General features: G+C 35.1%; 1 protein-coding gene across 1 annotated transcript in view; it reads left to right on the top strand.

The window, feature by feature from the left end:
* The first annotated feature begins 1,189 nt into the window (after positions 1-1,189).
* The window catches only part of LOC149071803 (uncharacterized), a 65,734-nt gene continuing 43,515 nt past the window's right edge, over positions 1,190-23,408 (top strand). The window contains exon 1 of the mRNA XM_089247777.1: positions 1,190-1,449. The gene's annotated coding sequence lies outside the window, so the exon portion shown is untranslated. The remainder of the gene's footprint in view (positions 1,450-23,408) is intronic.

Raw genomic sequence — 23,408 nt, 5'->3', positions numbered from 1 at the left:
GGTATTTTCCCTAACGAACTAGAAGCGATCACCGATAGACAGCGCGCCTTTATTTCCAACCCATATCAGTAATGGCAGTGAATTGTGATATAACCAGAGTTGGTGAAGTACATATCCTCATTGCTCTTACATGAGAAAAAAATACTGCCACTATTTAAACAAATACAGGTTATTGCATTACACAAGGATCACACTGTATTTATGTGATCTACATAGACTAGAATAGTAAAAATGTCTCTCGTTTATTGCTTGCCAACTTTATTTATCATTGTTGAATGCAGAGCACTATTTCACTTCCGCACATGGTATTTTATTCCAAAAATTGAGTCATTCTACTATTGGTTGTAGACACTTCGTAAACACGAACAGCTCATAATTAAAAATCTAATGTTTAGGAGTTACTTAGAAGCCGAAACGAGATCAAAATATGCAATTCCTTTACTTGAGAATTATAAGAAACCCATGCGTTGCTTCAGAGCAACACTGACCATTAATAGGTAAATAGTCAAAAACATTTTTTATTGTATCATTCTCTTACCATGTAACTGAAATAAACTGAAATAAATGTTAGAAACAAGAAAATAAACAAGAAATAACAACGCATAATGCGTTGTTATTTCTATATCTTGTTGTTGCTCTATCTAGTGACGAGAATTACCCAAATACTGCCCAGATGCTATTAACTGTAATTGAAACTTAGTAACTAGTGCGTAACAAATATATTTTTCTCCATGTTTTGGGTCTCTTAAAACGGGCGAGACTTTTTGAATTAAAATCTACTCATCTTTGCGGCTAGGAATTGAAGAAAATTCATTGTGTAACTTTGGAAAAAAAATTTAAATGTTTCGTCGAAAAAATTTGGGAAAACGGATATTTTCCGTCGATCTTTGTAATTGATAACATCAAATAGAATCTATAACAACGGATGCTTGAAAAAACGTTACTTCTGCCATTATAGACGTCTGTGATGTCTTCTTTTTTGATACTCTTGTATAACTTTTCATCAGCTTCTAATTGGGTGCTCATTAGTTTATTGAAACCAAGAATGTGAAAATAATAATAATAATAATAATAGAAATGATGGATACCGCGTGGGAAAAACTCCGCCCACAAACGCGCGCCATCCGTCGCAAAAGACCGAGAATCGACTCCTGAAGGCGGTTTATCGGGCAAAAGTCGAACGCGGCGCGCGATTCCATTCCATCTCGCAGACATTCACTCTCTCTGGTCTCTCTTTCCGTTCGTAAAACAAGTCCATCCGGACATCGGTCGACCTGAGTGGACCGAACCTGTGTGTTCGGGCAACAAAAATTTCATTTCAGAGAGGTTTTGTTGTTGAAACAGGGAATTTTATTGAATTTCTCAGAAAGAAAACTTTTTTCAAAGAAAAATTCCATTGAAATTTTGAAACTCTTTCTAGCAAGAAACAAATCTTAGACCACCAATAAGGTGAGTAAAAATTGTAACAATTCGGTTTGTAATTTGAATTTTTTTACATACATATTGTATTGTAATCGAAAAGCTTAATTTTGTATTGTTTGTTGTACATAATGCCCATGTTTTTTCCACTCCCTGAAGGTTTTTTTCCCTTCCCTGAAGGTTTCAGGTTTCTTGAAAACTCCTCAACCTGTTGATTCAAATGTGTTATAATCATTTAGAAGCACATTCATTGCTCATAGACGTGGTCGTAAACATGTTTCTTCTAGCCATAAAATAAAAAATTTTTGAACCATATATCAGCAGGAATAATTTAAGCACGTAATGAGTTGTTACACACCACAAATAACCGCATTTAACATAAAACATTCGAAGAAAGCTTTCAGTCAGGAATCGAACTAAAATTTTATTGTCCTGTGATTTCTGAAGCTAGTCTAGCTTTACCATTTAATTATTGTATTGTGCTCGGACATGCCCAACATACTATATTAGGGTCCCTCTGTACTGGGATCTTTGGCGAGTCTCCGGATCTGACTTTTTTTCACGGGCACCTGATTGCTATATTGAATTTATAGCGTGAAAAAACAAAAGATGATGAGCGGGGACCCAGGGCTGGAGCTCTATCAACCCCGCCCTATGTAAGGGGCTCAGGATACGATTTTTACGTGAAGGTATCCTTACGGATACGGTCAAAAACAAGTCAGTGAATATACCGTATCATCGGCATTAGCCGGAAAAACCGTGAGAACGGGGTAACAACAGCTTTTTGAATGTTGAAGCCTGGTCCATTACCGGCATTCTTGGAAAAGTGAGGTTCAGTGAGGTTTTTTCATTTCATTTTTATTTTCATTTATTAGATTCTAATTTTTTTCATACATTATATATATCATTTCCCAAGAGGCGATTAGTTGCCCATACTGGGGGTTATAATTATAAGAGCCTAAGGTAACAGACTACGTTTATATGACGAGTTTTTCGAAAATTGTCGAAAATATGTACATACGTTAAGTATGTACAATGTTATGGCTAATTAAAATCATCTGGAACAATAGTTTCAAACACAAGAAACAATTTTTTTTATTTTTTTTCAAGATTCATTTTTTCGTTACTTTATTCCACGCGAAACAGAATTTCTTAAAAACTGTGTAAGATATTCTCATGAAATTTTTAACAGCATTCTAAATAACATCAGATGTGTAATGAACTAGGACCTCGGCAATATGTTCAGAATTAATTTAATATTTTACGGCTGTTTGAAAAAAAAAGTATTGAATTTTTTTTGTCAAAATTCTCACGTATTATTTTACAGAAGCTGCCATATCTCAGAGAATATTTTATGTGCCTAAAAAGTTTTAGTTCATTGCAAAGGTGACACTCATAGCAACATACACAATCCCAAAACTATTCTAATATATGCTTTAGTTTTCAGTGTATAATGAAGTGCTGAAAATAAGCTAATATTGACAACATTATATTTATTCAAAATGTTTAGAAATATATCAGAAATTTCACGACTTTTTTTGTTTGATATCGTATTATGATCGAAAACATACAGGTTTTGTAAAAATCATACTGTTTTTAAAGAAAAAAAGTGCCCCGCACGTAGTCAATTGCCTTAAAAAACTATTACATACACTTGACGAAAAAATAAATAAAAACACAAAGTAATCACAAAATATAAATTCGAGTTGAATTAGTAGAGAAATAAATAAATAAAACAAATAAAAAAATCATCGTGAAATTTACACTCAAAAATGCGTATGAGATGTTTATTATGCTGAAAAAAAGTATATGCACATTGTGGCTGGCTATCGGAGTGTTACTTAAATTAGATATTAAAACGCAGGTTAGTGGGTGATGTAGTTACGATGATATGCCAAAATAAATTTCAATGCGTGTATAAATATACGATTAAAACCCCGACTAGTACTAGTTTTTGATGCTAACATTGTTATCAAGTTTATTTGATGATAACATTATCTACTAACTATAATATGCTAACACGATTTTAACAAGAGGATAAAACTTGAAAATCGTGCACCTTAATTTGTTATGCAAATGTTTTACGTGTGATTTCCATTCTAAATTACTATCGATGCACATACCAAGATATTTAATGCTTTTTACGTTCTCGAGAAAACTACATGAACATATGAACGGATCACATTGGTTAGTATTATTATTATAGGTTTACATTTCTTTGTAAATTAGGTTCACAGAATATATTTAAAAGGCTAGTATTAATTTGTATTCAGAATTGAATAAAGGCAAATGTTAGTACGTATACAAAATATATCATGCACGTTTTTCAGCATGTTCAGAAGATTGAAGTAATAGAAGCCCGTGACTTTTGTATTGTAACATGATGTTTTCAGTGCATTTTTTCAATTTTTTTGAGCTCGTTATTCCAATTTTGCATCCACGATCAAGGATTACAAAAACATTTCCTATTCTATGCACATGTTTCCATTCAACTCCTGTAATCTATGCGAAAAAAAAAGATATGCTTAGTATCTAGAATTTTTAATAAATCAAGATTTGACGGTAGCAAGAGCACACGCAAAGTTCAAACTATTTAAGGGCATTTACACTAAAGCAGAAAGGATCCTAAAGTCCAGGAAAAGAAAACAAGGTTCAAATCAGCCAATTTAATCTATTCTTAGAATCTAGATCGAGGGTGCTTAACCTTTAGAAGAGTGCGGGCCACTTCACGGGTTTGAAAACGTGTCGCAGTCCACTTAAATGATCCGTAAATGTGTCTCGGGCCACTAAAGTGATCTGGGAATGTGTCACGGGCAAATTAAGTCATGTGGAAATGTACGTGGGGCACTTGAGTGTTCTGGAACTGTTCCGCTATTTACTTAAGTGGTGTGGAACAGCACCACGGGCAGGATTCGTCTGATTTGGCCCAACCGAAGAAAACCCGGGTAAAAAAACCCTTGAAAAAACCCCATGGAAAAACCAACCAAAAATTACACCTTAAAACTGCACTTACTCTCAAACATTTTGCTTTCTAATAATGCTATTGCATTGCTATACACTATTTAAAGAAAAAGTGCATTAATAAATGAAATTTAGATTGTATTCAATGCTATTTAGATTACAGGGGGTTAGAGAGAAAAACCCTTGGAAAAACCCATTTATCATTATAAGATGCAAAACGATCCCTCCAGAATTATCGGTAATGAGCTACCACTGATATAATAATTACATAAATAATTTCCCTGCATTACCAGGTCTATTATATTTATGTAGGCTACAGCATATATAATTTGTTTTCTTCATGCTCCCAGTATCATAAACCCGAAAAACCCGGAAACACTGAAAAAACCCGGGCTTTTACCAACCCTGACCACGGGCCGCTAAATTCTCTGGAACCGTGCACACGTCAATGTAAATATGTCACGGGTCAGTTGAGTGATCTATAAATGTGCCGCGAGTCACCTGAGTGACGTGGAAGTGTATGTACCACGGGCCGTTTAAGCGCTCTGGTACAGTATCGCGATTCACTCGATAGTCTGTAAATATGCTATAGGGGATTACTTGAATGACGTGGGACTGCACCGCATGCCACTAAAATGATGTAGAACGGTACCATTACCCACTTAAGTGCTTAGACATTGTGTCGCTGCTGCTGCTGAAGTGCTCTGAAATTGAGTCGCGGGCCGATTAAGCGCCGCAAATCACTTAAGTGGTGTGGAACTGCACCGCCGGTCACTTAAGCGATCTGTGAAAGGGTCGGGAAACACTGCCTTAAGAACTGGATACAAACTGGAACTGGCCTTCAAAAACTGGATACATTATGAGGAAATGACTAGATGTTTTACACAAATTTTAACAGGTCACAACAGGTAAATCACCTAACGAAGATACCAGAAAAAGTAAAAAGTAGGAGATAGGTCATAATTATGACTTGAAAGTCAGAGAAATGATTTGATTTCAGCAAAAATTAGAAATTCTTTGAATTTGGCACGGCAAAAATTATGCAGGAATGTCCCGTAAAGTATGGGTCATCTGATCATCATCCCGTATGTGTACAAGTTACTGGCCCGCGAGCTGTAGAAATACAGAATATCTGGTCCGCTGATTGAAAAGGTTGAGCATCCCAACGTTAGAGTTCGCGCAGAAAAAAATTAACCAATTATGATTTATTGTGGAAATATTTTTTTAAATTTATACAATGTTATCTATATGTTACGGTAAATGTGATAATCATAATCATGATAATAATAATAATAATCATGTGATAATCATAACAACCGGTTATTATGTATAATAATCGGTTGTTATGCATACTAAGGAATAGTCTTGGTAGTTTGATAAATTTCTCACCTGTACCGATGATTATACGCGATAACCATGTGTCGTTGGTAAATTTGATGAATAATTGGAATTTATCGCCTTTACCTCTGATTATGCACAATACCCTGGTGTAAATTTGATAAATGTGAGAAAAATTCCAAATGCGTCTAGTATGTATGACGAATATAGTCTGACCCCAGATATAATGATTACTAATTTCACGATCGTACCCCGATATAATGACGCAATACATGTATGAATTATCATGTATAGTGTATCATATAGTGCGATTTCTCATGCTTACCAACGATGAGACGCTTGGATATTGTGTAAAATCATCGGTAAACGATATATTTTTAGTGCTTATTAAATTTATCAACGACGCTTGGGTACTATGCATAATCACTAATAAAAATAATAAATTTAGAAATTTATAAAATTTACCAACGACACTTCGGTAACTATGCATAATCGCCGGTGAAAGTGCTAAATTTAGGAAACTTACCGAAATGCTCGGTGATTATTCGTAATATATCACATTTACCGTAACACATACAAAAAAATCTCGAAGAAATATCTAACAGAACTTTTTCAAAGGAACGTTTTCAATCGAAACTCGCTTGCATAATGACAACATAACATTTATGTATTTTTAAATATAAGTTATATCTCGTATAAAATTCATTTATTCAGATCACGACCATCTCAAAGTTTTACGAGTCATGATTGAGAAAAATGTAAATGTCTAAGAAATATGATTTCGTGCTAAAGTGTCTGCGCCATCGATTCTGGTTCAAGTCATTGTGACGGTCGGACAAACATGCATTAGATTTTAGTGCGGGAGTCTGCAAACACAATATAGTCACTTCAAACTCGTGATAGCCGAAGGAATGTTGCATTATGGGATATATAAAGTTTACTTATGCTCCATGTAATGACGATGTCATGTCTCAGACAAAAACCGAGACTACGCGTGTCAGTCGATGCATCGGAGAATTTACGCTCTTATTTCCTCACCAAATGTTACCTCTTATCATGATAAGATTATGATGTATATGGATAACAAAAAAAGAGACTTATTTTTAGACTATTTTCATGTGGGGGGGGGGGGGGCTCCTACTTCATAATTTTCCTTCTACTTCTTCATAGTTTTCAATGAGAATAAGATCTCTCAAGTTATGAGCTGCGTATGTAGGTCTTTTTTCGCTCATGGGCCATACTTGACTATATTCTTTTATTACCCCCCTCCGTCTTGACTCAACTTCCAGGTAGTTAGACCCTTTATATATACGAATTACGAGATACTTTTGGGTCTACCTCTTATAAGGAGTATATGGGTGTTTTGCTACTACTTTGGAGTCAGAAGGCACCCAGACAGGAAGTCATTTCCCTTGCGGACATGAGGTAGTATAGTATAGTATAGTATAGAACCGAGCATGCCCAGGCTCTGTCGCTTTTGCGATATAAGCTCATTGATCAGTGAGATCGTGGGCGTGCCGGAAAAAAACTCAAACCGGCAAGCATACCCGGTTCGGACCAACATCCCGCCAACCCCCCAAGCAGCACAACCACACCCCCACACCCAAACCCCCAATCCCAGGGCGCATCCCCGCTCAACAAAGCCAGGACAGCAGCGCTGGCGCGACCCCCCCCCAGCCCCGACCCGACACCCGCGACAAGGCGGACATGAGGTACCTCTGGAACACCGTTTATTCAGTAAATATTCAAATATATATTTAAAAGAATCAAATCGATCAAATATGAATACTTTTATAATGAACGATTCATTGAGACCACGGCAATTGGCTCATTGAACGTCCACGATAGCAGAGAGTCCTGCCATGCTGAATCAATTGCTAGTTTACTAATTGTTAATTTTAATCTAATTTTAAATCACCTATTTGAATTGTCAGAGATTATTTGATGGTCAAAATCTGTCAGGAATCATCATTAGGATGCAGCTGTAAGAAAAACCACATTTCTAAGCTGGATTAAAACGGCGTTCGTCTACATTTCTTTGCCACCGCTAGCTTTTCTTAATCACACCAACTCGTGATCGCAATATTCTGGACCTTGACCGTGTCATGGGTGGGGGGCACGAATCATTTCCGATGGCACCGTAGACGCTCGGAATCGCGTACGTGGTGTACACTGTACGCAATCTATTAGCTACATGTGAGCTGGGAGATAGGCCATTTGCGCATCGGCTTTTCTTGTTGTGAAGCGCATGAAGATTTTACTCTACATACCTGATGCGGTCTTTCAACTTTTTTGAGTTTATTTGGATTCTTAATGAATGTTGTTCCCACAAGGAAAGTTTCCACTCTGGAACCTTCTACTGGGCCGAAAGGTTTTGCTACTACTGCAACGTTACCTTTTATGCATCCTAACGAATCGGTTTATAACAGAATGCGCGTTTTTAGTTGTATGTGTGGTGGCCTCCGAACGTAGGTTACGACGTTCAAAAAACTGAGAAAGGAGGATGCTTGCGTGCTCACCCTTTGTAACGTCACTTTCCCCAATTACTCAACAGATGGCCAAATTAAACGAACAAAAACCTGCCACCACAATAATTTTATATGCGAGAACTACTAAAAAAATAGAAAAAAACAACAACACGTATCCATCCGCCTTCCCTCACTTTTAACGGATTGCTCCCGCAGTCTCGTCAGTTTTATTGTTTCGCCTGAGGCAGGGTGAGAGCTATTTTTTTCTCTATCCTCAGAAGGTTTTTCTTTCGGGACCGTTACTTTTTTGCCAGATGCGATTTTGCCATAATAATCAGCATTGAGTGTTTTTTACATCCTATTTTCTTCATTTTTTTATGGAAGAGGTAATTCCTCCATCCCCACTTCTGTATATGGCATTAGTTGTTGATGAGCAGACAATGGTATTTTCAAAATGGATGTTAAGGTTTTGTTCTTCCAGAGATGTTTCTTAGACTGTCTTTTCATATTGCCCTGGAGCAAGCTGGGTCGTAGTTAAAATAGCAAATCCCCGATTTGGAGGCAACTTGGGTTCTTGTGTTCTGGGAATTCCGACGACGGTTGGTCAAAGCGTGTATAAATGCGTGTGGAAAAAACATATTACAGAAAATAATGTTTCAGGATAAAAAAATTTCCCCCAGAAAAAACATTCCAGAAAACTGAAGAAGAGGACAAAAGGGCAAATTTTCTGAAACGTGGGTTGACGCTTGAAATGTCATCAAAAAGGAGGATGTTCTCCTAAAGAAGGCAATCTGGTAACCGTAGTCCTCACGTATTTATGTTGTGAGAGTTGAGCTTGTTCGGTACTCTTACTACTACTTCACCGCACACCAACTCCGGCCATATATCGCCATACAGCAATTTCCAACCAGTGGAGTTGGGTGGGAAATGAAGGCTCCATCCATCGGTGGTCGCCCTAGGTTCGGTAGGTAAAGAACTTGCTTCTGATGTTCTATGCCCGGATTCGAACCCATGGACCTTGATGGTAATCTTCATAGTGGAAGACGAGCATCTTTACCACTGCGCCACTCGGGCGCATCGGTGCTCTTACTGGTCCTGCCATCTTCCTTACATATTTTGAAGTGAAGATGGTAAATGCTTGATTTTTCATGTTATGTAATTAACATGTAAAAGATCTGTCTGTTCTCTGCAAAAAGACTTTTTTAAATGGGAGACATCTCTCAAATCAGAAAATAATGAAATTTTAATAAAAAGAATTAACTAAATTTTAAAAATTTATTGCATACTCGCAACTATGTACCGAATCCTCCAATATCAAGGGTATCTAATACAATTTTGGAAAGCGAAAAACACGGATTTTGTAAATTTCTTTGCAAAAGGGGACGGGGGCAGAACCGAGTTAGGACATTGTATTGAATTGAATGGTATTTTTTAGTCGTTATATTGGATTAAAAATAACATGGGAGGAGAGGATGGGAAAAAATTAGAACTGGTCGTTATAATGGAATAACGTTATAAGGAGCGTCAATTGTAAAATTTATACGTTCACTATATTCAACCACAAAAACGCGTATAAATATTCCCCCTCCCACATTTGTCAAATTGAACGTCCCCGTGAATTATATTTTAATATACTGCGATTCGCAGTAGCGCTTCATTTCCCACCATTAGCGATTATTTTTTCAGTGTTATACGACATTTTTGCTTACCTTTGACAACTTTTTAACGCTAACCGTAACCAGTATTTTCGTATACGAACTTACCGAATTTCCGTATTTTTCTGGAGTAAATATGGTCAGCCTAGGTACATATCTTAAGTGCTTACATTTGATACTTTTCTTTCGGAGCAACCTTCGCGGGCTGGATGGTGGTGCATGCACCCCTGCTGTAATCCTTCAACATCAACGCACAGAACACGGAATTGCCCCTGTAAATCCTTAAAAATGCGATTCACTGCAGTATCGAAGTTGCTGCAAAGAAGCTATCTCTCAGGGGTGATACACTTTTTCTCTTCGTACTTTTTGGTTCCACGAAAGTATTTGTAAAATTCTTGATATCAGCTGAAGACAAAAGAAACTGAAGTAAAGATTAAATTTTTGGTCCCTCTTTTCGAGTGCCATGGATCATTTATTATTTTTGAAACCAGCAGTGTTAGTGATTAAGTAGCTGCTCCTATAAAGAAGGGAATACAGTCGAACTTGGTTAATTCGAAGTCCAAAATCGCTACTTCGCCAAACACCAACTCCGGCCATTTCGCTATATCGTAATTTACTGTCATTAACGAGTTGGGTGGGAAAATAAAGCTCCCTCTATCGGTGGTCACCTCAAGTTCGTTAGGGGAAATATCCTGTCATCTATATTCTTCCCCAATTGAAATCTAGACCTGACTGCAACCCGTGGTCCAAAGACACTGGAAAAAGTTCGAGTTATCCAAAGTATTTTAATTATCCAATTAATCTGTCCTGGATAAGTAAAATGACTAAAACTTTCCTTGCCACTTGAGCATCAATATTCACATAAGATAATAATTATTAATTGTTGAAATTTCATCATCAGTTACAAAATTGTTTTCCAAATTTTAGTAATTAATAACTATTTTTTTGTACTTTTCGAGATACTTTCTTTGTCCATAGAAGACGATAAAAAGTTTCAGATTTCAAACAGTACACCTTCATCCGTAGGTTGAACAACATAACTCGTATCGAGTACATGCTCGATGCACTCCAGCTGAACAATGTTAAAATGGGCATTAAATTATCGAAGAAAAAAAGAAACACCTAAAACTTACAAATTAGCATTTTTTGTAGTTTAAAATAGTTCACTCCCCATTTAAGCAAAAAATTTTTTGGATTCATTCAACATGGATAGGCTTTTTATGAAATTAGATCACGGAAGTTTATTCCATTTCCGATAAACAATGGTATTTTCATTTGTCGATTTGAATTACTAATAAAAATAAATCTAACGCGAAAGCAAATTAAATTCTGACGTACGTTTTAACATACAAAAGGGTGCCGTTTTCAAAGAAAAAAGCACTCGGTTTTATCAAAAGGGTGTCATAAAACCTGGGTATATCATCAGGAATGGCTCCACATTTCTTTTCACGTTGCTCAGCAGACAAGTATTAGCGTGGCTGTTCGAACCAGAAGTCAAGATCGAAAAAACGGCATTCATAGTGTGCTGACATTGCGTCAGAATTTTCAAATTACGTTTTTGGCTTTCGAAGTTTTTTTCTATAACAACTTGGTCGTGAGAAAGGTAGCCCTTCTGTTTATAGTGTTTTTCCCAAACTAAATTTGCTCATACAAAAACCACGATTTTTTTTGACGTGAATACGTCTTTAAAATCATCCGAAGATACTGGGTGCATTCGCAAAAAGTTGCGTGACGAAATAATTTAGACGATTATGTCTCAAGAAGTATTCAGAATATATCAGTGATTTGATATATGCGAGTAGATCTTGTTAAGAAAAATCCAATGGTATCATTTTGGTTTCAATACCTCTTCTGGTCTGGGCACCAGGCTCCCGGCCAACTATCGTATCGAAATTGTTTTAAGCTATGTATCGAGAGGTTCACAAAGAAAATAGAAGGCAATGGTGTAGTCGGATAAGCATTTTTAAGACAAATCAAATGATACTACTCTGGTTTTAATACTATTTTCGGTCTAGGCACAATGATCGAAGCCAGCTTTCGAAACGAAATTGTTTTACGCTGTATCTCAAAAGGCAAGAAACACAAATAGAGTCGCCTATGGTATTTTCTTTTAGCTATTCGGAAGACGAATTTGATGATACTCTACGGATGTTATTACGCCTGCCGGTCTGGATACTAAATCCGCTGCCTGCATTCGTAACGAAATGGTTTCACGCTATATCTCGAGAAGCTCGCAACGCAAAGGGACGACATTTATCTGTTGGCTCTCTATTCCAAAGTCAAATCCAATAATATCAATTTGATTTTGTCAGTACTTACCACGCGATTCAAGGCACAAATAACGCATTCGCGTCAGAATTTGCGTCCGTGGCTATGACACAGCCTTCCAATTTCTTTTTCTTCAACTTCGAATTAGCTATATATATATATATATATATATATATATATATATAAGAAATTTGAAAAACAAAATTGAATTTACAAGAAATTTTAACATTAAATTAGCTCAAAAACTCAAGGGCAGCTCGTAAAAGTTCAAATTATCCAAAATTGAAATTAACCAAGTTCTACTGTACTTAATTATTCAAGCGAACGAATAGCGGTTTGTTCTTCATTGAAGTTGATTCAATTTTAAGAAATTTCGGTTTCATCGAGTGTCTAGTAGTTTTTAAGTTGTTCAGTACTTCACAGTCCCTTAGATTTTCTTATCCAAACTCCAGTGTAGCTGTCTAGAAATTCATTTCAGTCCTAATTAGTTTATTTCTTATAGCTTTTTACTAGCGAGTTTTTTACTAGCGAAATGAGCATCTAAATAAACACCATAATAAAAGCAATTCCAAGTACTGAAGTTGGAGATTTTTTTTCCTTCGAAACAGTAATAGGAAATAGTTTCTGCATGAAATTTGAATATATTTATTCACGTTTATTTTTTAACATTCAATTATGTGACAAGCTCAGAGCGAACCATCAACTCAGCCTTCTGAAGGGTAAATGGAAATACCAATTCCGGGGCTATTTTTTTCTCCTTGTAGACATTTTCTAGACGAGAGTCTGGGAAATAATTTCAGAAATTAATAAAATAAATTGCATTTTTTTTTATAAAATATATTCTTTATTCTAGTGGCTGCTTATATATGTATGACTAGCTATGCAGCGTGTACCTTAGGTAGGATAAATATAGGCGGTATATAGATGGATCGATCGCTTCTTCTTTTGTCTTTAGTTACTAAGCCTAGATTATATTAGGGACAAAGTCTATTGAGATTTTTCTTATTTAAGCTAGGTAATTTTTTCTTATCAGAAATTTCTGTTTTGCATTTTTTTATGCAGGAACGGATATAAATTACAAAATTTCGGGAATTCGGAAAACCCTTGACGGAATGCAACACGCTTAAACAAGCATTTTTTCGCTATAGTTTGCGAAGTCTAGTGTTAAGTGGTTTGGCATGAGTATGGCGATGGCACAATAATGATAATAAATTTAATTACGAAATTCTCAGGAATGTTTGAATGGGGAACATAAAGTTTGGAACTTGTGCGATTGGCCCTACAAGTTGATGTCATTTCAGCAGAAATACAGGGTGCGTAGCTAATAGCACGAACTGCAAACTATTGGCAAATCGTTGGTCCTAGAGGCATACTTTTCCAACTAAGATAATTATCTAGATAACTAGTTGACCTCAGATGTATCATTCATGTTGCAAGGGATTGTATAATTATTAAAATGAAACAATAAACTTTTTGTACGGACACCCTGTGCACAAAAACCAAATTAGGAAGTTTTTGCCCTCTCTCTCTCTCTCTATCTCTCCTGAGGCCAACGAAGAAAATTTCACGTTTCCAAGTGCAATATTAATTGAGATAATTTTGATTTAAAAAATCAAACAAAATTAAATAAGGGAAATTATTTGCTAATTTATGTTTTTTCCCCCGATTATCTAATTTTTGAATTCCAATAGCTCTGCGAATATTGCGCTTAGAAACGTGGAATTTTCTTTGTTGGCTTCAGGAGAGAGAGAGGGCAACAACTTTCTGATTGGGTTTTTGAGAAAAGGGTGTCCGTATAGAAAGTTATTTTTGCTTTATTTTAATAACTATACAACCTCTTTCAATGTGAATTAATTACCCGAAGTTCACACGTTATTTGGATACTTTCTCTAATCGGAAGCAGAGCCGTAACTAGGAAGTTTGCTGCCCGGAGAAAATAAGATTTTAACGCCTCCAACGCTTTAAAACTCGATAATTTTACAACTGGTTCTTTTGTTCCGACGTAAAATTTTCCGCCCCCTAAATTTTGCTGGGGCTCTCCCTTGCCCCCTCTGTAGTTACTGCCCTGATGTTTAATCGTAATTCATTACTATGTTCTATACCCCAAACATCCCGTGTCTTTTCAGTGCGGAAATAGAAATCATGACTTAGGCCTCATCTTGATTTCTTGTGTCACAATTTCCACCAGTATCTAAATTTTTCTCTATCGAGATTTGACCGTGTCATGATTTTTGCCGTTATTTCTCAGGATTTTTTTCTGCTAGGATTTAAACCATGTTATGATTTTTGCCAGTATCTGGATGTTAGCCTGTCGGGTTTTCGGCCGTGCCACGATTTCTACCGGTATCTGGATTTTAATATTTCGGTCTGTCGGGATTTTGGCCGCGTCACGTTATCCGGTGGTATCTAGATTTTTAGCTGAGTTACGATTTCCGCCGGTATCTAGATTTCTGTTTGTCGGGATTTAAGTCTGCCGGGATTTCGAATGTCTGGATTATGACCCCCCGGAACCTTTTACAATCGTATCAGTATGATACGTATATATAATTAAAAAATATTAATCAATAATTTTTCTCATCATCAATGTAGAACCGTATGAGAGATGTGATAGCCTTATGAGAGATGGATATTCTTTCACTTGATATCAGCAGTAATTAGTGGCCATCACTCTACTAAAGAAAGGAAGGGTAGGGACCGCAGAGAATCAACCAAAAGTTATAAACTTTTATTGAACGCGAGACTGATCCGAAGTACATTTTAATCCTCTATGTTCTCCTAGAAGGTGAGGAAATCCAGTCTTTCTGGAAATCGGAGGAGAAGGGAATGATGATCGGTGCCCACCTACGCAACTAACCCTTCTACTGCAGTACACCGGCGATCACTTTCAAGAGTAGAAGAATCGACGATAAATTTTATAATTTTCAACCGACATCTTTAAGTTGAAATTTTAATTCACTATTTGAAACACCGAAAGAACGTCGTAAAACTTTACAGCGGCTTCTCAAAGATTTTTAACGGCTCAGGTTTGAATTCGAGGATATGATGGATCACTGGATGAGTCATTTGCCGTCATTCGTGTTTCAATCACACACAAGGTCATATTACACATACGTGTAATACAACAAGTCATGAAAAAATGCTTTGAATGTTCACCAAATGTATCGGTTGAAATCAAGCTTGATATCGTCTCTTCTTCAATCGGTCCCTGTTAACTTTTATTTGATTAGCCCACAGAATAATTTTCTAAAGGAGTATTATGTAGAAGACAATGCGTGTAAGTTTGTGAAATAATCACGCATGCACTTGTTGGTGCTTACATGAAGGTAATGCATGTCTTCACGTTGCCAACGTCACTGCCTATATATATATATATATAATAAATTTCTAAAACGTACAATACCATAGGCCAGGGAGAAGAGGGAGGAGTTAGAGCTGAGACTATGGTGTATTTTTGCAGTAAAAAACGAAACACTGGGAAACATTAAAGGAATCCTAACGTCCCAAAAATGTCCTGCTTACGCTATTGTATAGTACACCACAACAAACGTTTTATAAAATACTGGCCTGTATTTTGGTACAAAAAGGGTGTTTTTAATAACATGGGCAGGGTAGGAAGTGAACATTAATTGCTTACACTCAGTGCCGTCTTAAGGCATGGGCCCACCCGGGCACGTCCCGGGGGGCTTCAAGAGAAAAGGGGCGTCACAAAAAGGAGATATGGTTGAAATTTCCGAAAATTTGCCTGGTAGGGTCTGAGAAAAATCACTCTTAAGACGGCCCTGCTTACACTCGGCCTATCCGGCTCTTTTGTTATCCTGACTGCCCTTTCGCCGCATTAGGCCAGATACTCCAGAGTTCACTGTACATCCAAAGTAATAAAGACCATTTCAAAAAATACACTAACTAATATAGTTTGTGAACAATGCTTTAGGGGTGCTTGATCGATTCGCTAAGACACCAGCGCATTTAAAATTCATTCGCACGTATCGTCCTTATTAAAAATAATTATAATTATACTAATTATATCTAATAATTAACATCTGAATTAATTATTTACGAGGTATATATAAATAAAACATTTAAGGGGTAAATTGTAATTATCACAAATAAATCCCTTATGGATGCTTTTAAGTTGAAAGTGAATATAACTTAGAATACACATATCATCAATTAAATGAAAATTACTAATTATATTACTTCAATTTACGCCATCGCTATTTTTTCTCGAGTAGGAAATGCATGTTTTTTCTTAACAATTAACAGAATTCAATTATCGTTTCATAAAATTCTTTTTGACAAATACAAAGCGATTTTTATGTGATTATGAACACTTGACACACACACATTTTAAAAACAATTTTTTTTCTTTTTTTTATGGATTTCATTTAAATGAGTCATTAAGTTAGCCAATTGACGGGAATTCATTTAATGTTAAACATGCATGACATGTATGAACATTTCTAAAACGTTAGATATTGATTAACGTTTTCCTGCTCGGTAATTGATACAAAACTTCATTACGCAATGCTGTTCACATAGTCATGCAATCAGTTATACTGAACGTGTCCGTTACTTTGATGGTTTTTGAGAAGCAGTCATTTATTACAGATCGAATCTTGCTCGTAAATTGCTCAAGGTCGATTTCTCTCTAATGGTGAGTAAATTATTCAAGATTGGTATTTATTTGTGATTGAACCGTTCATGGTCGGATTTTAATTGTGACTGGGTTGTGTTCACTATCGGTATTGAAAATGGCAACGCGAGGGTGGTGTTGACTCGCGAGTTGCTGTCTCTGATATCATTTAGTGTTATTTTTTCCCCTTTGTCTAATTCAAAGTTAATATAGTTTCTAATATTTAAACAACTAATTAAAAAGGTGCTTATTAATTCAAGATATTCAACATGAGCTTTATTGATGACTATCCACGTAAACCAAATTGTATTTTTTCTATTCCACATGCACACAAAGATATTTTGCAAAAACACTTCATTTTCATAGCGCCAAGGTTTTTCAATTCAATACCATATGAAATACAAACAATTACTAATCTGCCTCATTTCAAAAGAAAGCTTAAAGAATATCTTCACTCAATAAATGATGTTGAAATTTATTTTCACATAGTTCCGTAACTGCAAATCTTATTAATCTACCTTTTTATGTCTAATTGAAGTAGCACTCCGAAAGCCAGCCACAATATGTACATGTATATACATTTCTCCCCCCCCCCCCTCCTTTTTCTTTGTTACTTCAACATAATGAACACATTATGCATAATTTACTATTTAATTTCAGGATACTTCCACTACTAATTAACTTGATTTTGTATTCATGGTTATTTGTGTGTTTGAATTTATATATATGTATTTGTATTTTTTTTCCCATGAAAAGTTTGCATCCGTTTTTGATTTTTTTTCCATTATCATAACACCAGTATTGGCAGCCATTTGCCTCTTGGGTAGTATTATTTTTGAGAATGTAATTGTTATTTAATAAAATAAATTGAAAATTGAAATTTTCAAACTGCGCTACCCCATCCGAACGTTGAAAATTGATAAACACAATATACTTGAATCTGATAAAAAAAATCATATACTGCCTTCCAAGACTAATTTACAATTGCTAACAAATAATTTTAATTACCACTTTATAAATATTTCAGAACAAAATCATGAACACGATGACAGTTTTGAGCAATTCATTAATCATAGTAATAAATCCATTTCTCTAGCTCCCACACACTGACAGTAATGAAATCCATAGAACAACAAAATCACTCAAAGACAATGCCTCTTGTTACAATACTTTAACTACCAAAATTCTCAAAGTCTTCCTGAATGTATGTTTCAACTATTGGCAGACCTAATTAGTAATTGCACTGAAAGGGGAGAATTTCATGAATCCCTTAAATCAGCTATTGTTATTCCTATTCTTAAAAGCAGTGACCCAAATAACATTAGCAACTACTATCTCTTTATTATCACCTATCTCGAAATTAATTGAAACACTAATTAAAGACAGGATTTATTCCTTTTTAAATAACAATAAATTATTTTCTAATAATTAGCATGGTTTTCTCCCTAATAGAAACACAGAATCTGCTCTTTTAAACTTTTCTGAATGCGTCTACAGAAATATTGATCAATCAAGAACTACAATAGGCATTTTTCTTGACATAAGAAAAGCATTTGACAGTGTAAATCATAAAATATTATTATCAAAACTGTATTCCTATGGAATAAGGGGCAATGCTTTCGATTTTCTCAAATCTCATCTCACCGACAGAACTCAAAAGGTCAAATGCAATAATTATTTAAGTAATGTCATGGAGATAATCAGAGGCGTCCCACAAGGATCTAGTTTAGGACCAATATTATTTATAATTTTTATCAATGATCTCTGTAATTTGAATATAGAAGGTAAAATCATCATATTTGCTAAGGATACTGTAATACTTTACTCAGAAGATGACCTCCCAACACTTATCAACAATATAAATACTGAACTAATAATAGTTCGTAATTGGTCCATTGCTAATGATCTCCTAATCAATGTTTCCAAAAGTAAATTTATCAACTTTTCTTTATAAAATATTCCACCTATTGCCTATGACATAATTTTGCATGAACTAATTTGCACTAGCAATAATTCATGTAACTGTCAACGTCTAGAGCAAATATACACCATAGAATAGAATACTTTGGTATTTATATTGATCAAAATGACTCTCGCATTAAAAGCAAAACTCCATGTCATTATTTACAAATTGTACAATCCGAAACTATATGTAAACCAATCTTTTTTGTTGACGTATAATCATTCAATGTTCCAATCACACTTACTTTATGGTCTGCCACTCTGGGGTAGTGATTATCTTACCACTATTGCTCCCTTAATTTCCTTACAAAAAAAGCTATTAGAATTTTGATGGGAAATTACATTACTCCTTCGAATGAACTTTTTCTTCTACACCAAAATATCCTACCCTTAAGGCATTTATATTTTTTTAGATCCATACTTATAATCAAGAAAAAACAGTTCGCTTTACCTTTAAATTTGTCACGAACATCCATCCAATAGACATAATTTCATATACTGTCTGCCTTTAGTTCATAAAAATATTCTCAATAAACATTTTAGCTTCCTCATTGTTAAATTTTATAATAGCCTTCCAAATGATCTTATATACAGCCAACCACATTTTTGATTTTCAAAAAACTTCTCAAACAATACTTATTTCAAATAGTCAATATTGAAAACTACTTTTGATATAATTTCGTCCTCAAATTCATATTCGCTTCTTTGCTATAGATTGAGTTCACGCTCTCCAACTGGTTAAAATTTCTCATTTAAAATTCCCTTCTGTTGCCAACTCTGCTGCACTATTTCAAATCATATTACATAAACTCATGTTGATATATATATATTTATATAAGTAATAAAGCACCCCCGGCCCGTTTCATCATTATATTGTATTTTATGTAAAACGTATGTATTATTATGTGTGTGTATATTTTTCATTTTATCATGATTTTTTTTCTCTCCAAAATTACTAAACACTGTAATTATATTTTATATTGTAAATTGTTAGTGTTTATAAATTAACTTCATTGTAACAACCAGTATGGGACCTAGGTGTCTCCTCGATGGTTTTCATTAATCAAATGTAATATTTTTATTAACCTTACATTAATTAATAAATTGATTTGATTTGAAAAAAAAAATCAGACTAAAACGTCAAAGATCGGTTTTTAATTGTGACTGATTTGTTAACTATCGGTTTTTAATTGTGAATAAATTGTTCAAGGTCGGTCTTTACGACTTTAAAATCGGTCAATTATGACTGAATTGATTGGTCTCTCATTGCAACTGAATTGTTCAAGATTGGGATTTAATTGGAAGCAAATGGTATAAGATTGGTCTTCAATTATGAATGAATTATTCCCTACAGGTCTTTAATTGTGACTAAATTGCTCACAGTTTGTATTAAGTTGCGAGTAAATTGACCAAGATCGGTGTTTAATTGAAATTGAATCCTTCAAGATAGGCCTTCTATAAGACCGAAAGATCGGTCTTTAATTGTGATAGAATTGTTCAAGGACAAAAAATAATTTAAGTTAGAGAAAAAAAACTTTTTTAGTAAAGAATAATTTTTATAATTATTGAAAGAAATAATTTCATAATAAATGGGAAAATGATTTCATAGTTGTTACTAAAAGCTTATTTCAGAATTGATGAAAGAAATGATTTCAGAATTGTTCAAAGTAGTTTAAGAAATGATAAAAGAACTATTATCAAAATTGATGAAAATTCATGTTACATTATATTTAATAAAAGAAATACAAGTATTTTCTGAGATTACAGTGAATAAAAGTCTTTAATAATTATGTTTAAAATACGTCACTTTACATTATATCAAGTTCTTGTGATTCTGGGTATCATCTTACACAATTTTAAATACCGTAGTATAAACTTGATGGTCCTAGGAATTCATCGAAACTTTTATTTGAAACATTGGAAGATATCTGCCTTTGTCATCTCCTTAACGTTATATACTAATAAAATAAAAGGGTTTGGAATAAGTAAGAAAGACATGGGGTAAGTACTAAATTTTAGTAAGAACAAAAATTTTTTGAGAAAATAATGGAAGACAAGAGCTGGTGTGTGATGAAATTGAGCACTAATAACAAGACGACAAAAAATGGTATCTATGCTAAAAGAATTGGGTTTCCATCCAAGTTTTTCGATTGTTTTATAGGATGTCATTTGAACGTACAACATTCAACGCAATATCCAGTTCAAAATGTCCTCGAGCAAAGATACCGTAACAGAAAACAATAAATCCTGCAAAATTCTGGAAACAGCAATCTCTATTTCAATCGGTCATAAACATATTCACACGAAATTAAAAAAAAAAAAATTAATATAAAATATTTTATTGCATATATTTTCATTCCACTTTTTTTGGAACGAAATTTTATTTTGCTTCTGTCTAAAATTTAAATTAAATGAAAAAATTCCAACTCTAGACTTATTGTAAAATGCAGGGCAAGGTAAACTAGGGAGATTGAGAAAGTTACAATTTATCTCTCTGCCTTTTCAGTATCGATGTGCCAAAGGTAAACGTACAGAATAGTGGTGCAATACCAGGCGAACACGGCGAGAATTTGATTAGGCACTGGCTGTGGGGCAATCAAAGAACCAGACAAAATTACAGCAAGAGAAAAGTGGTATTCAGTAAGAATAATGAAAATACAAATACAACGGCACAACGGGCAAAATGCCCAACGAGGTGGCTGAAACTAAGGATAATAACTCAAAATACGAAAATAAGAAATCAAACAGCTGTTTTGAAGATAATATAGCCCATCCCCTCTCCATTGGCCGAAAGTCTGTTATAGCGCTGACTATTCGCATGAACAAAACACGTGATTGGATATGAGGCCCACTCACGATGGTGATGACAGGGGAAGAGACTTGGCTTGACTTGATAGTAATGATGATACGATAACGATTGTTAGACGGGGTGTTAAAAAAAAGGACCAAAGGAAGGGGCAATTTTAAGAACTGGGACCAAATATTCAAGAAATATAGAATACCGGAGATTGGCAATTTTTAGAATTTTTTGGAGGTCGACGACGACCAAATTCTTAAAATTGCTCCTTCCACTCACACCATATTCGATACACACAATCTAATAATCGTTGTCGTATCATCATAATCATCACTGCGAAGTCAGGTAAAGTCTTTTCCTCTGCCACCATCGTGGGCCTCATATCAACCACGTGTTTTGTTCAAGCGAATAGTCTGCGCTATAAGAGAGTTTCTACCAGTGACAAAGGGTTATATTAAACTTGAAGCAGCAGTTTGGTGTCTTAATTTCGTATTTTGAATTACATTCGTTGATTTTATCTTCCTCATTGAACTCGAAAAATATTTTTTTATACCTTGGCACTCAGTACTTTATATTGATTCACGGACAGCAACTTGCATAGCTTCATTTCCACCGCTGATCGTGTTTTCATCGACTATGAATGTTAAATGTCTTCCACATCCCACAGACGTGACATTTTGAAGAATTAACATTCAGAAATTTTTCCCGATTCACTACACACTTTTTATGCATGATGCTTAATTAGCAAAATGATTTCTACAAGTAAGTAAATTAATGATGCAAGTGATAATTAAAATTTTCTAATTAGCTTCTAGACGTGTTCTTTTAATGGATTTCGTTCAAATAAAGAAAATTTAGTTTTTTTTCTGAAATGAAAAGAATTGAAATTGAGTTGAATCTATGTTTTAATGGTGTTTTAACTATTACGATTAGGATTTGGTTCTTATGACATGTCATATTTTGGGCATTTTCGAGACATTGGTCATATTTTATGAAATTTCAAGCAATCGGTCATGTGTTTTGTGTATAAAAATTTTTATTGGCTGCCAGTGATGACCGTCGATGTAATTTTAATGTTTAGTAAATCTCCGGAGGATCTCCAGTTCCCATCGGACAATGTGCATGAATCACCATGTGTGATAAAGCCTGCGTATCTCTCGGTTATATGTTTTGGTACTTTTTTAATCACCGAAAATTTTAGTCCGTAGGTATTTTATACACTTACAATGAATTTTTTTTTTTTTTCGGGGGGAACTTTTGCATTCCCGGTGGCCACTTTTTTCTTTGTTCCCAAAAAAAATCGACTCTGCCATAAATTTCATATTTTCTAGAAAATTCAGGAATATCAGCTTTTTGGTCGAAAACTATCTGAGGTGAGAAGCAGGGTGTGTCTGGTTGTTCTGTCTAATGTTCAATGTTGATTTTGGTAGATGTTTTTAACCCCACGATCAAAGACATAAAAGGACGATGCACCGGTGATGTACTGGGAAGTTCTATAAAGGTGGATCAAATGAAAACGTAATAATTGTTATAATTAGGATTACTTTTGCATAAGTGTGGCAAAACTTTGCTTAGAGGTAGAGCAGGAAGTAAGGAAGGCAACCCCCACCGCGGAATGGACTTGCCCCAGGTAGTCACTCGGAATCACGTGATATGTGCTGACGGTCTTCCGACAGTATCGTCAAAGAAGTAATTGGTTGTTTTTTCATCTGCGTGTGTGGAATTTTTTGCAAGTAAAGAAGAGAAACGTAGTGTTATCCGTTTTTCAGTGACAGAAGGAGCTGGAGTTCGCGAAATGCGTGGCGAACGAACCCGGCGTAAAGTTGACATGCACTATCATTGACTCGCAAGCAAGACTGGCACAAGCGTTCCCGCGAGGGACGGGAATATGTGAATGATGAAACGTG

The sequence above is a fragment of the Pholcus phalangioides genome, unplaced genomic scaffold (assembly GCF_987345545.1).
Source record: "Pholcus phalangioides strain wild (caught in Gottingen) unplaced genomic scaffold, Ppha-v1.0 ptg000018l_1, whole genome shotgun sequence".
Lineage (NCBI taxonomy): Eukaryota > Metazoa > Arthropoda > Arachnida > Araneae > Pholcidae > Pholcus > Pholcus phalangioides.
This window is presented reverse-complemented; position numbering and strand designations above follow the sequence as displayed.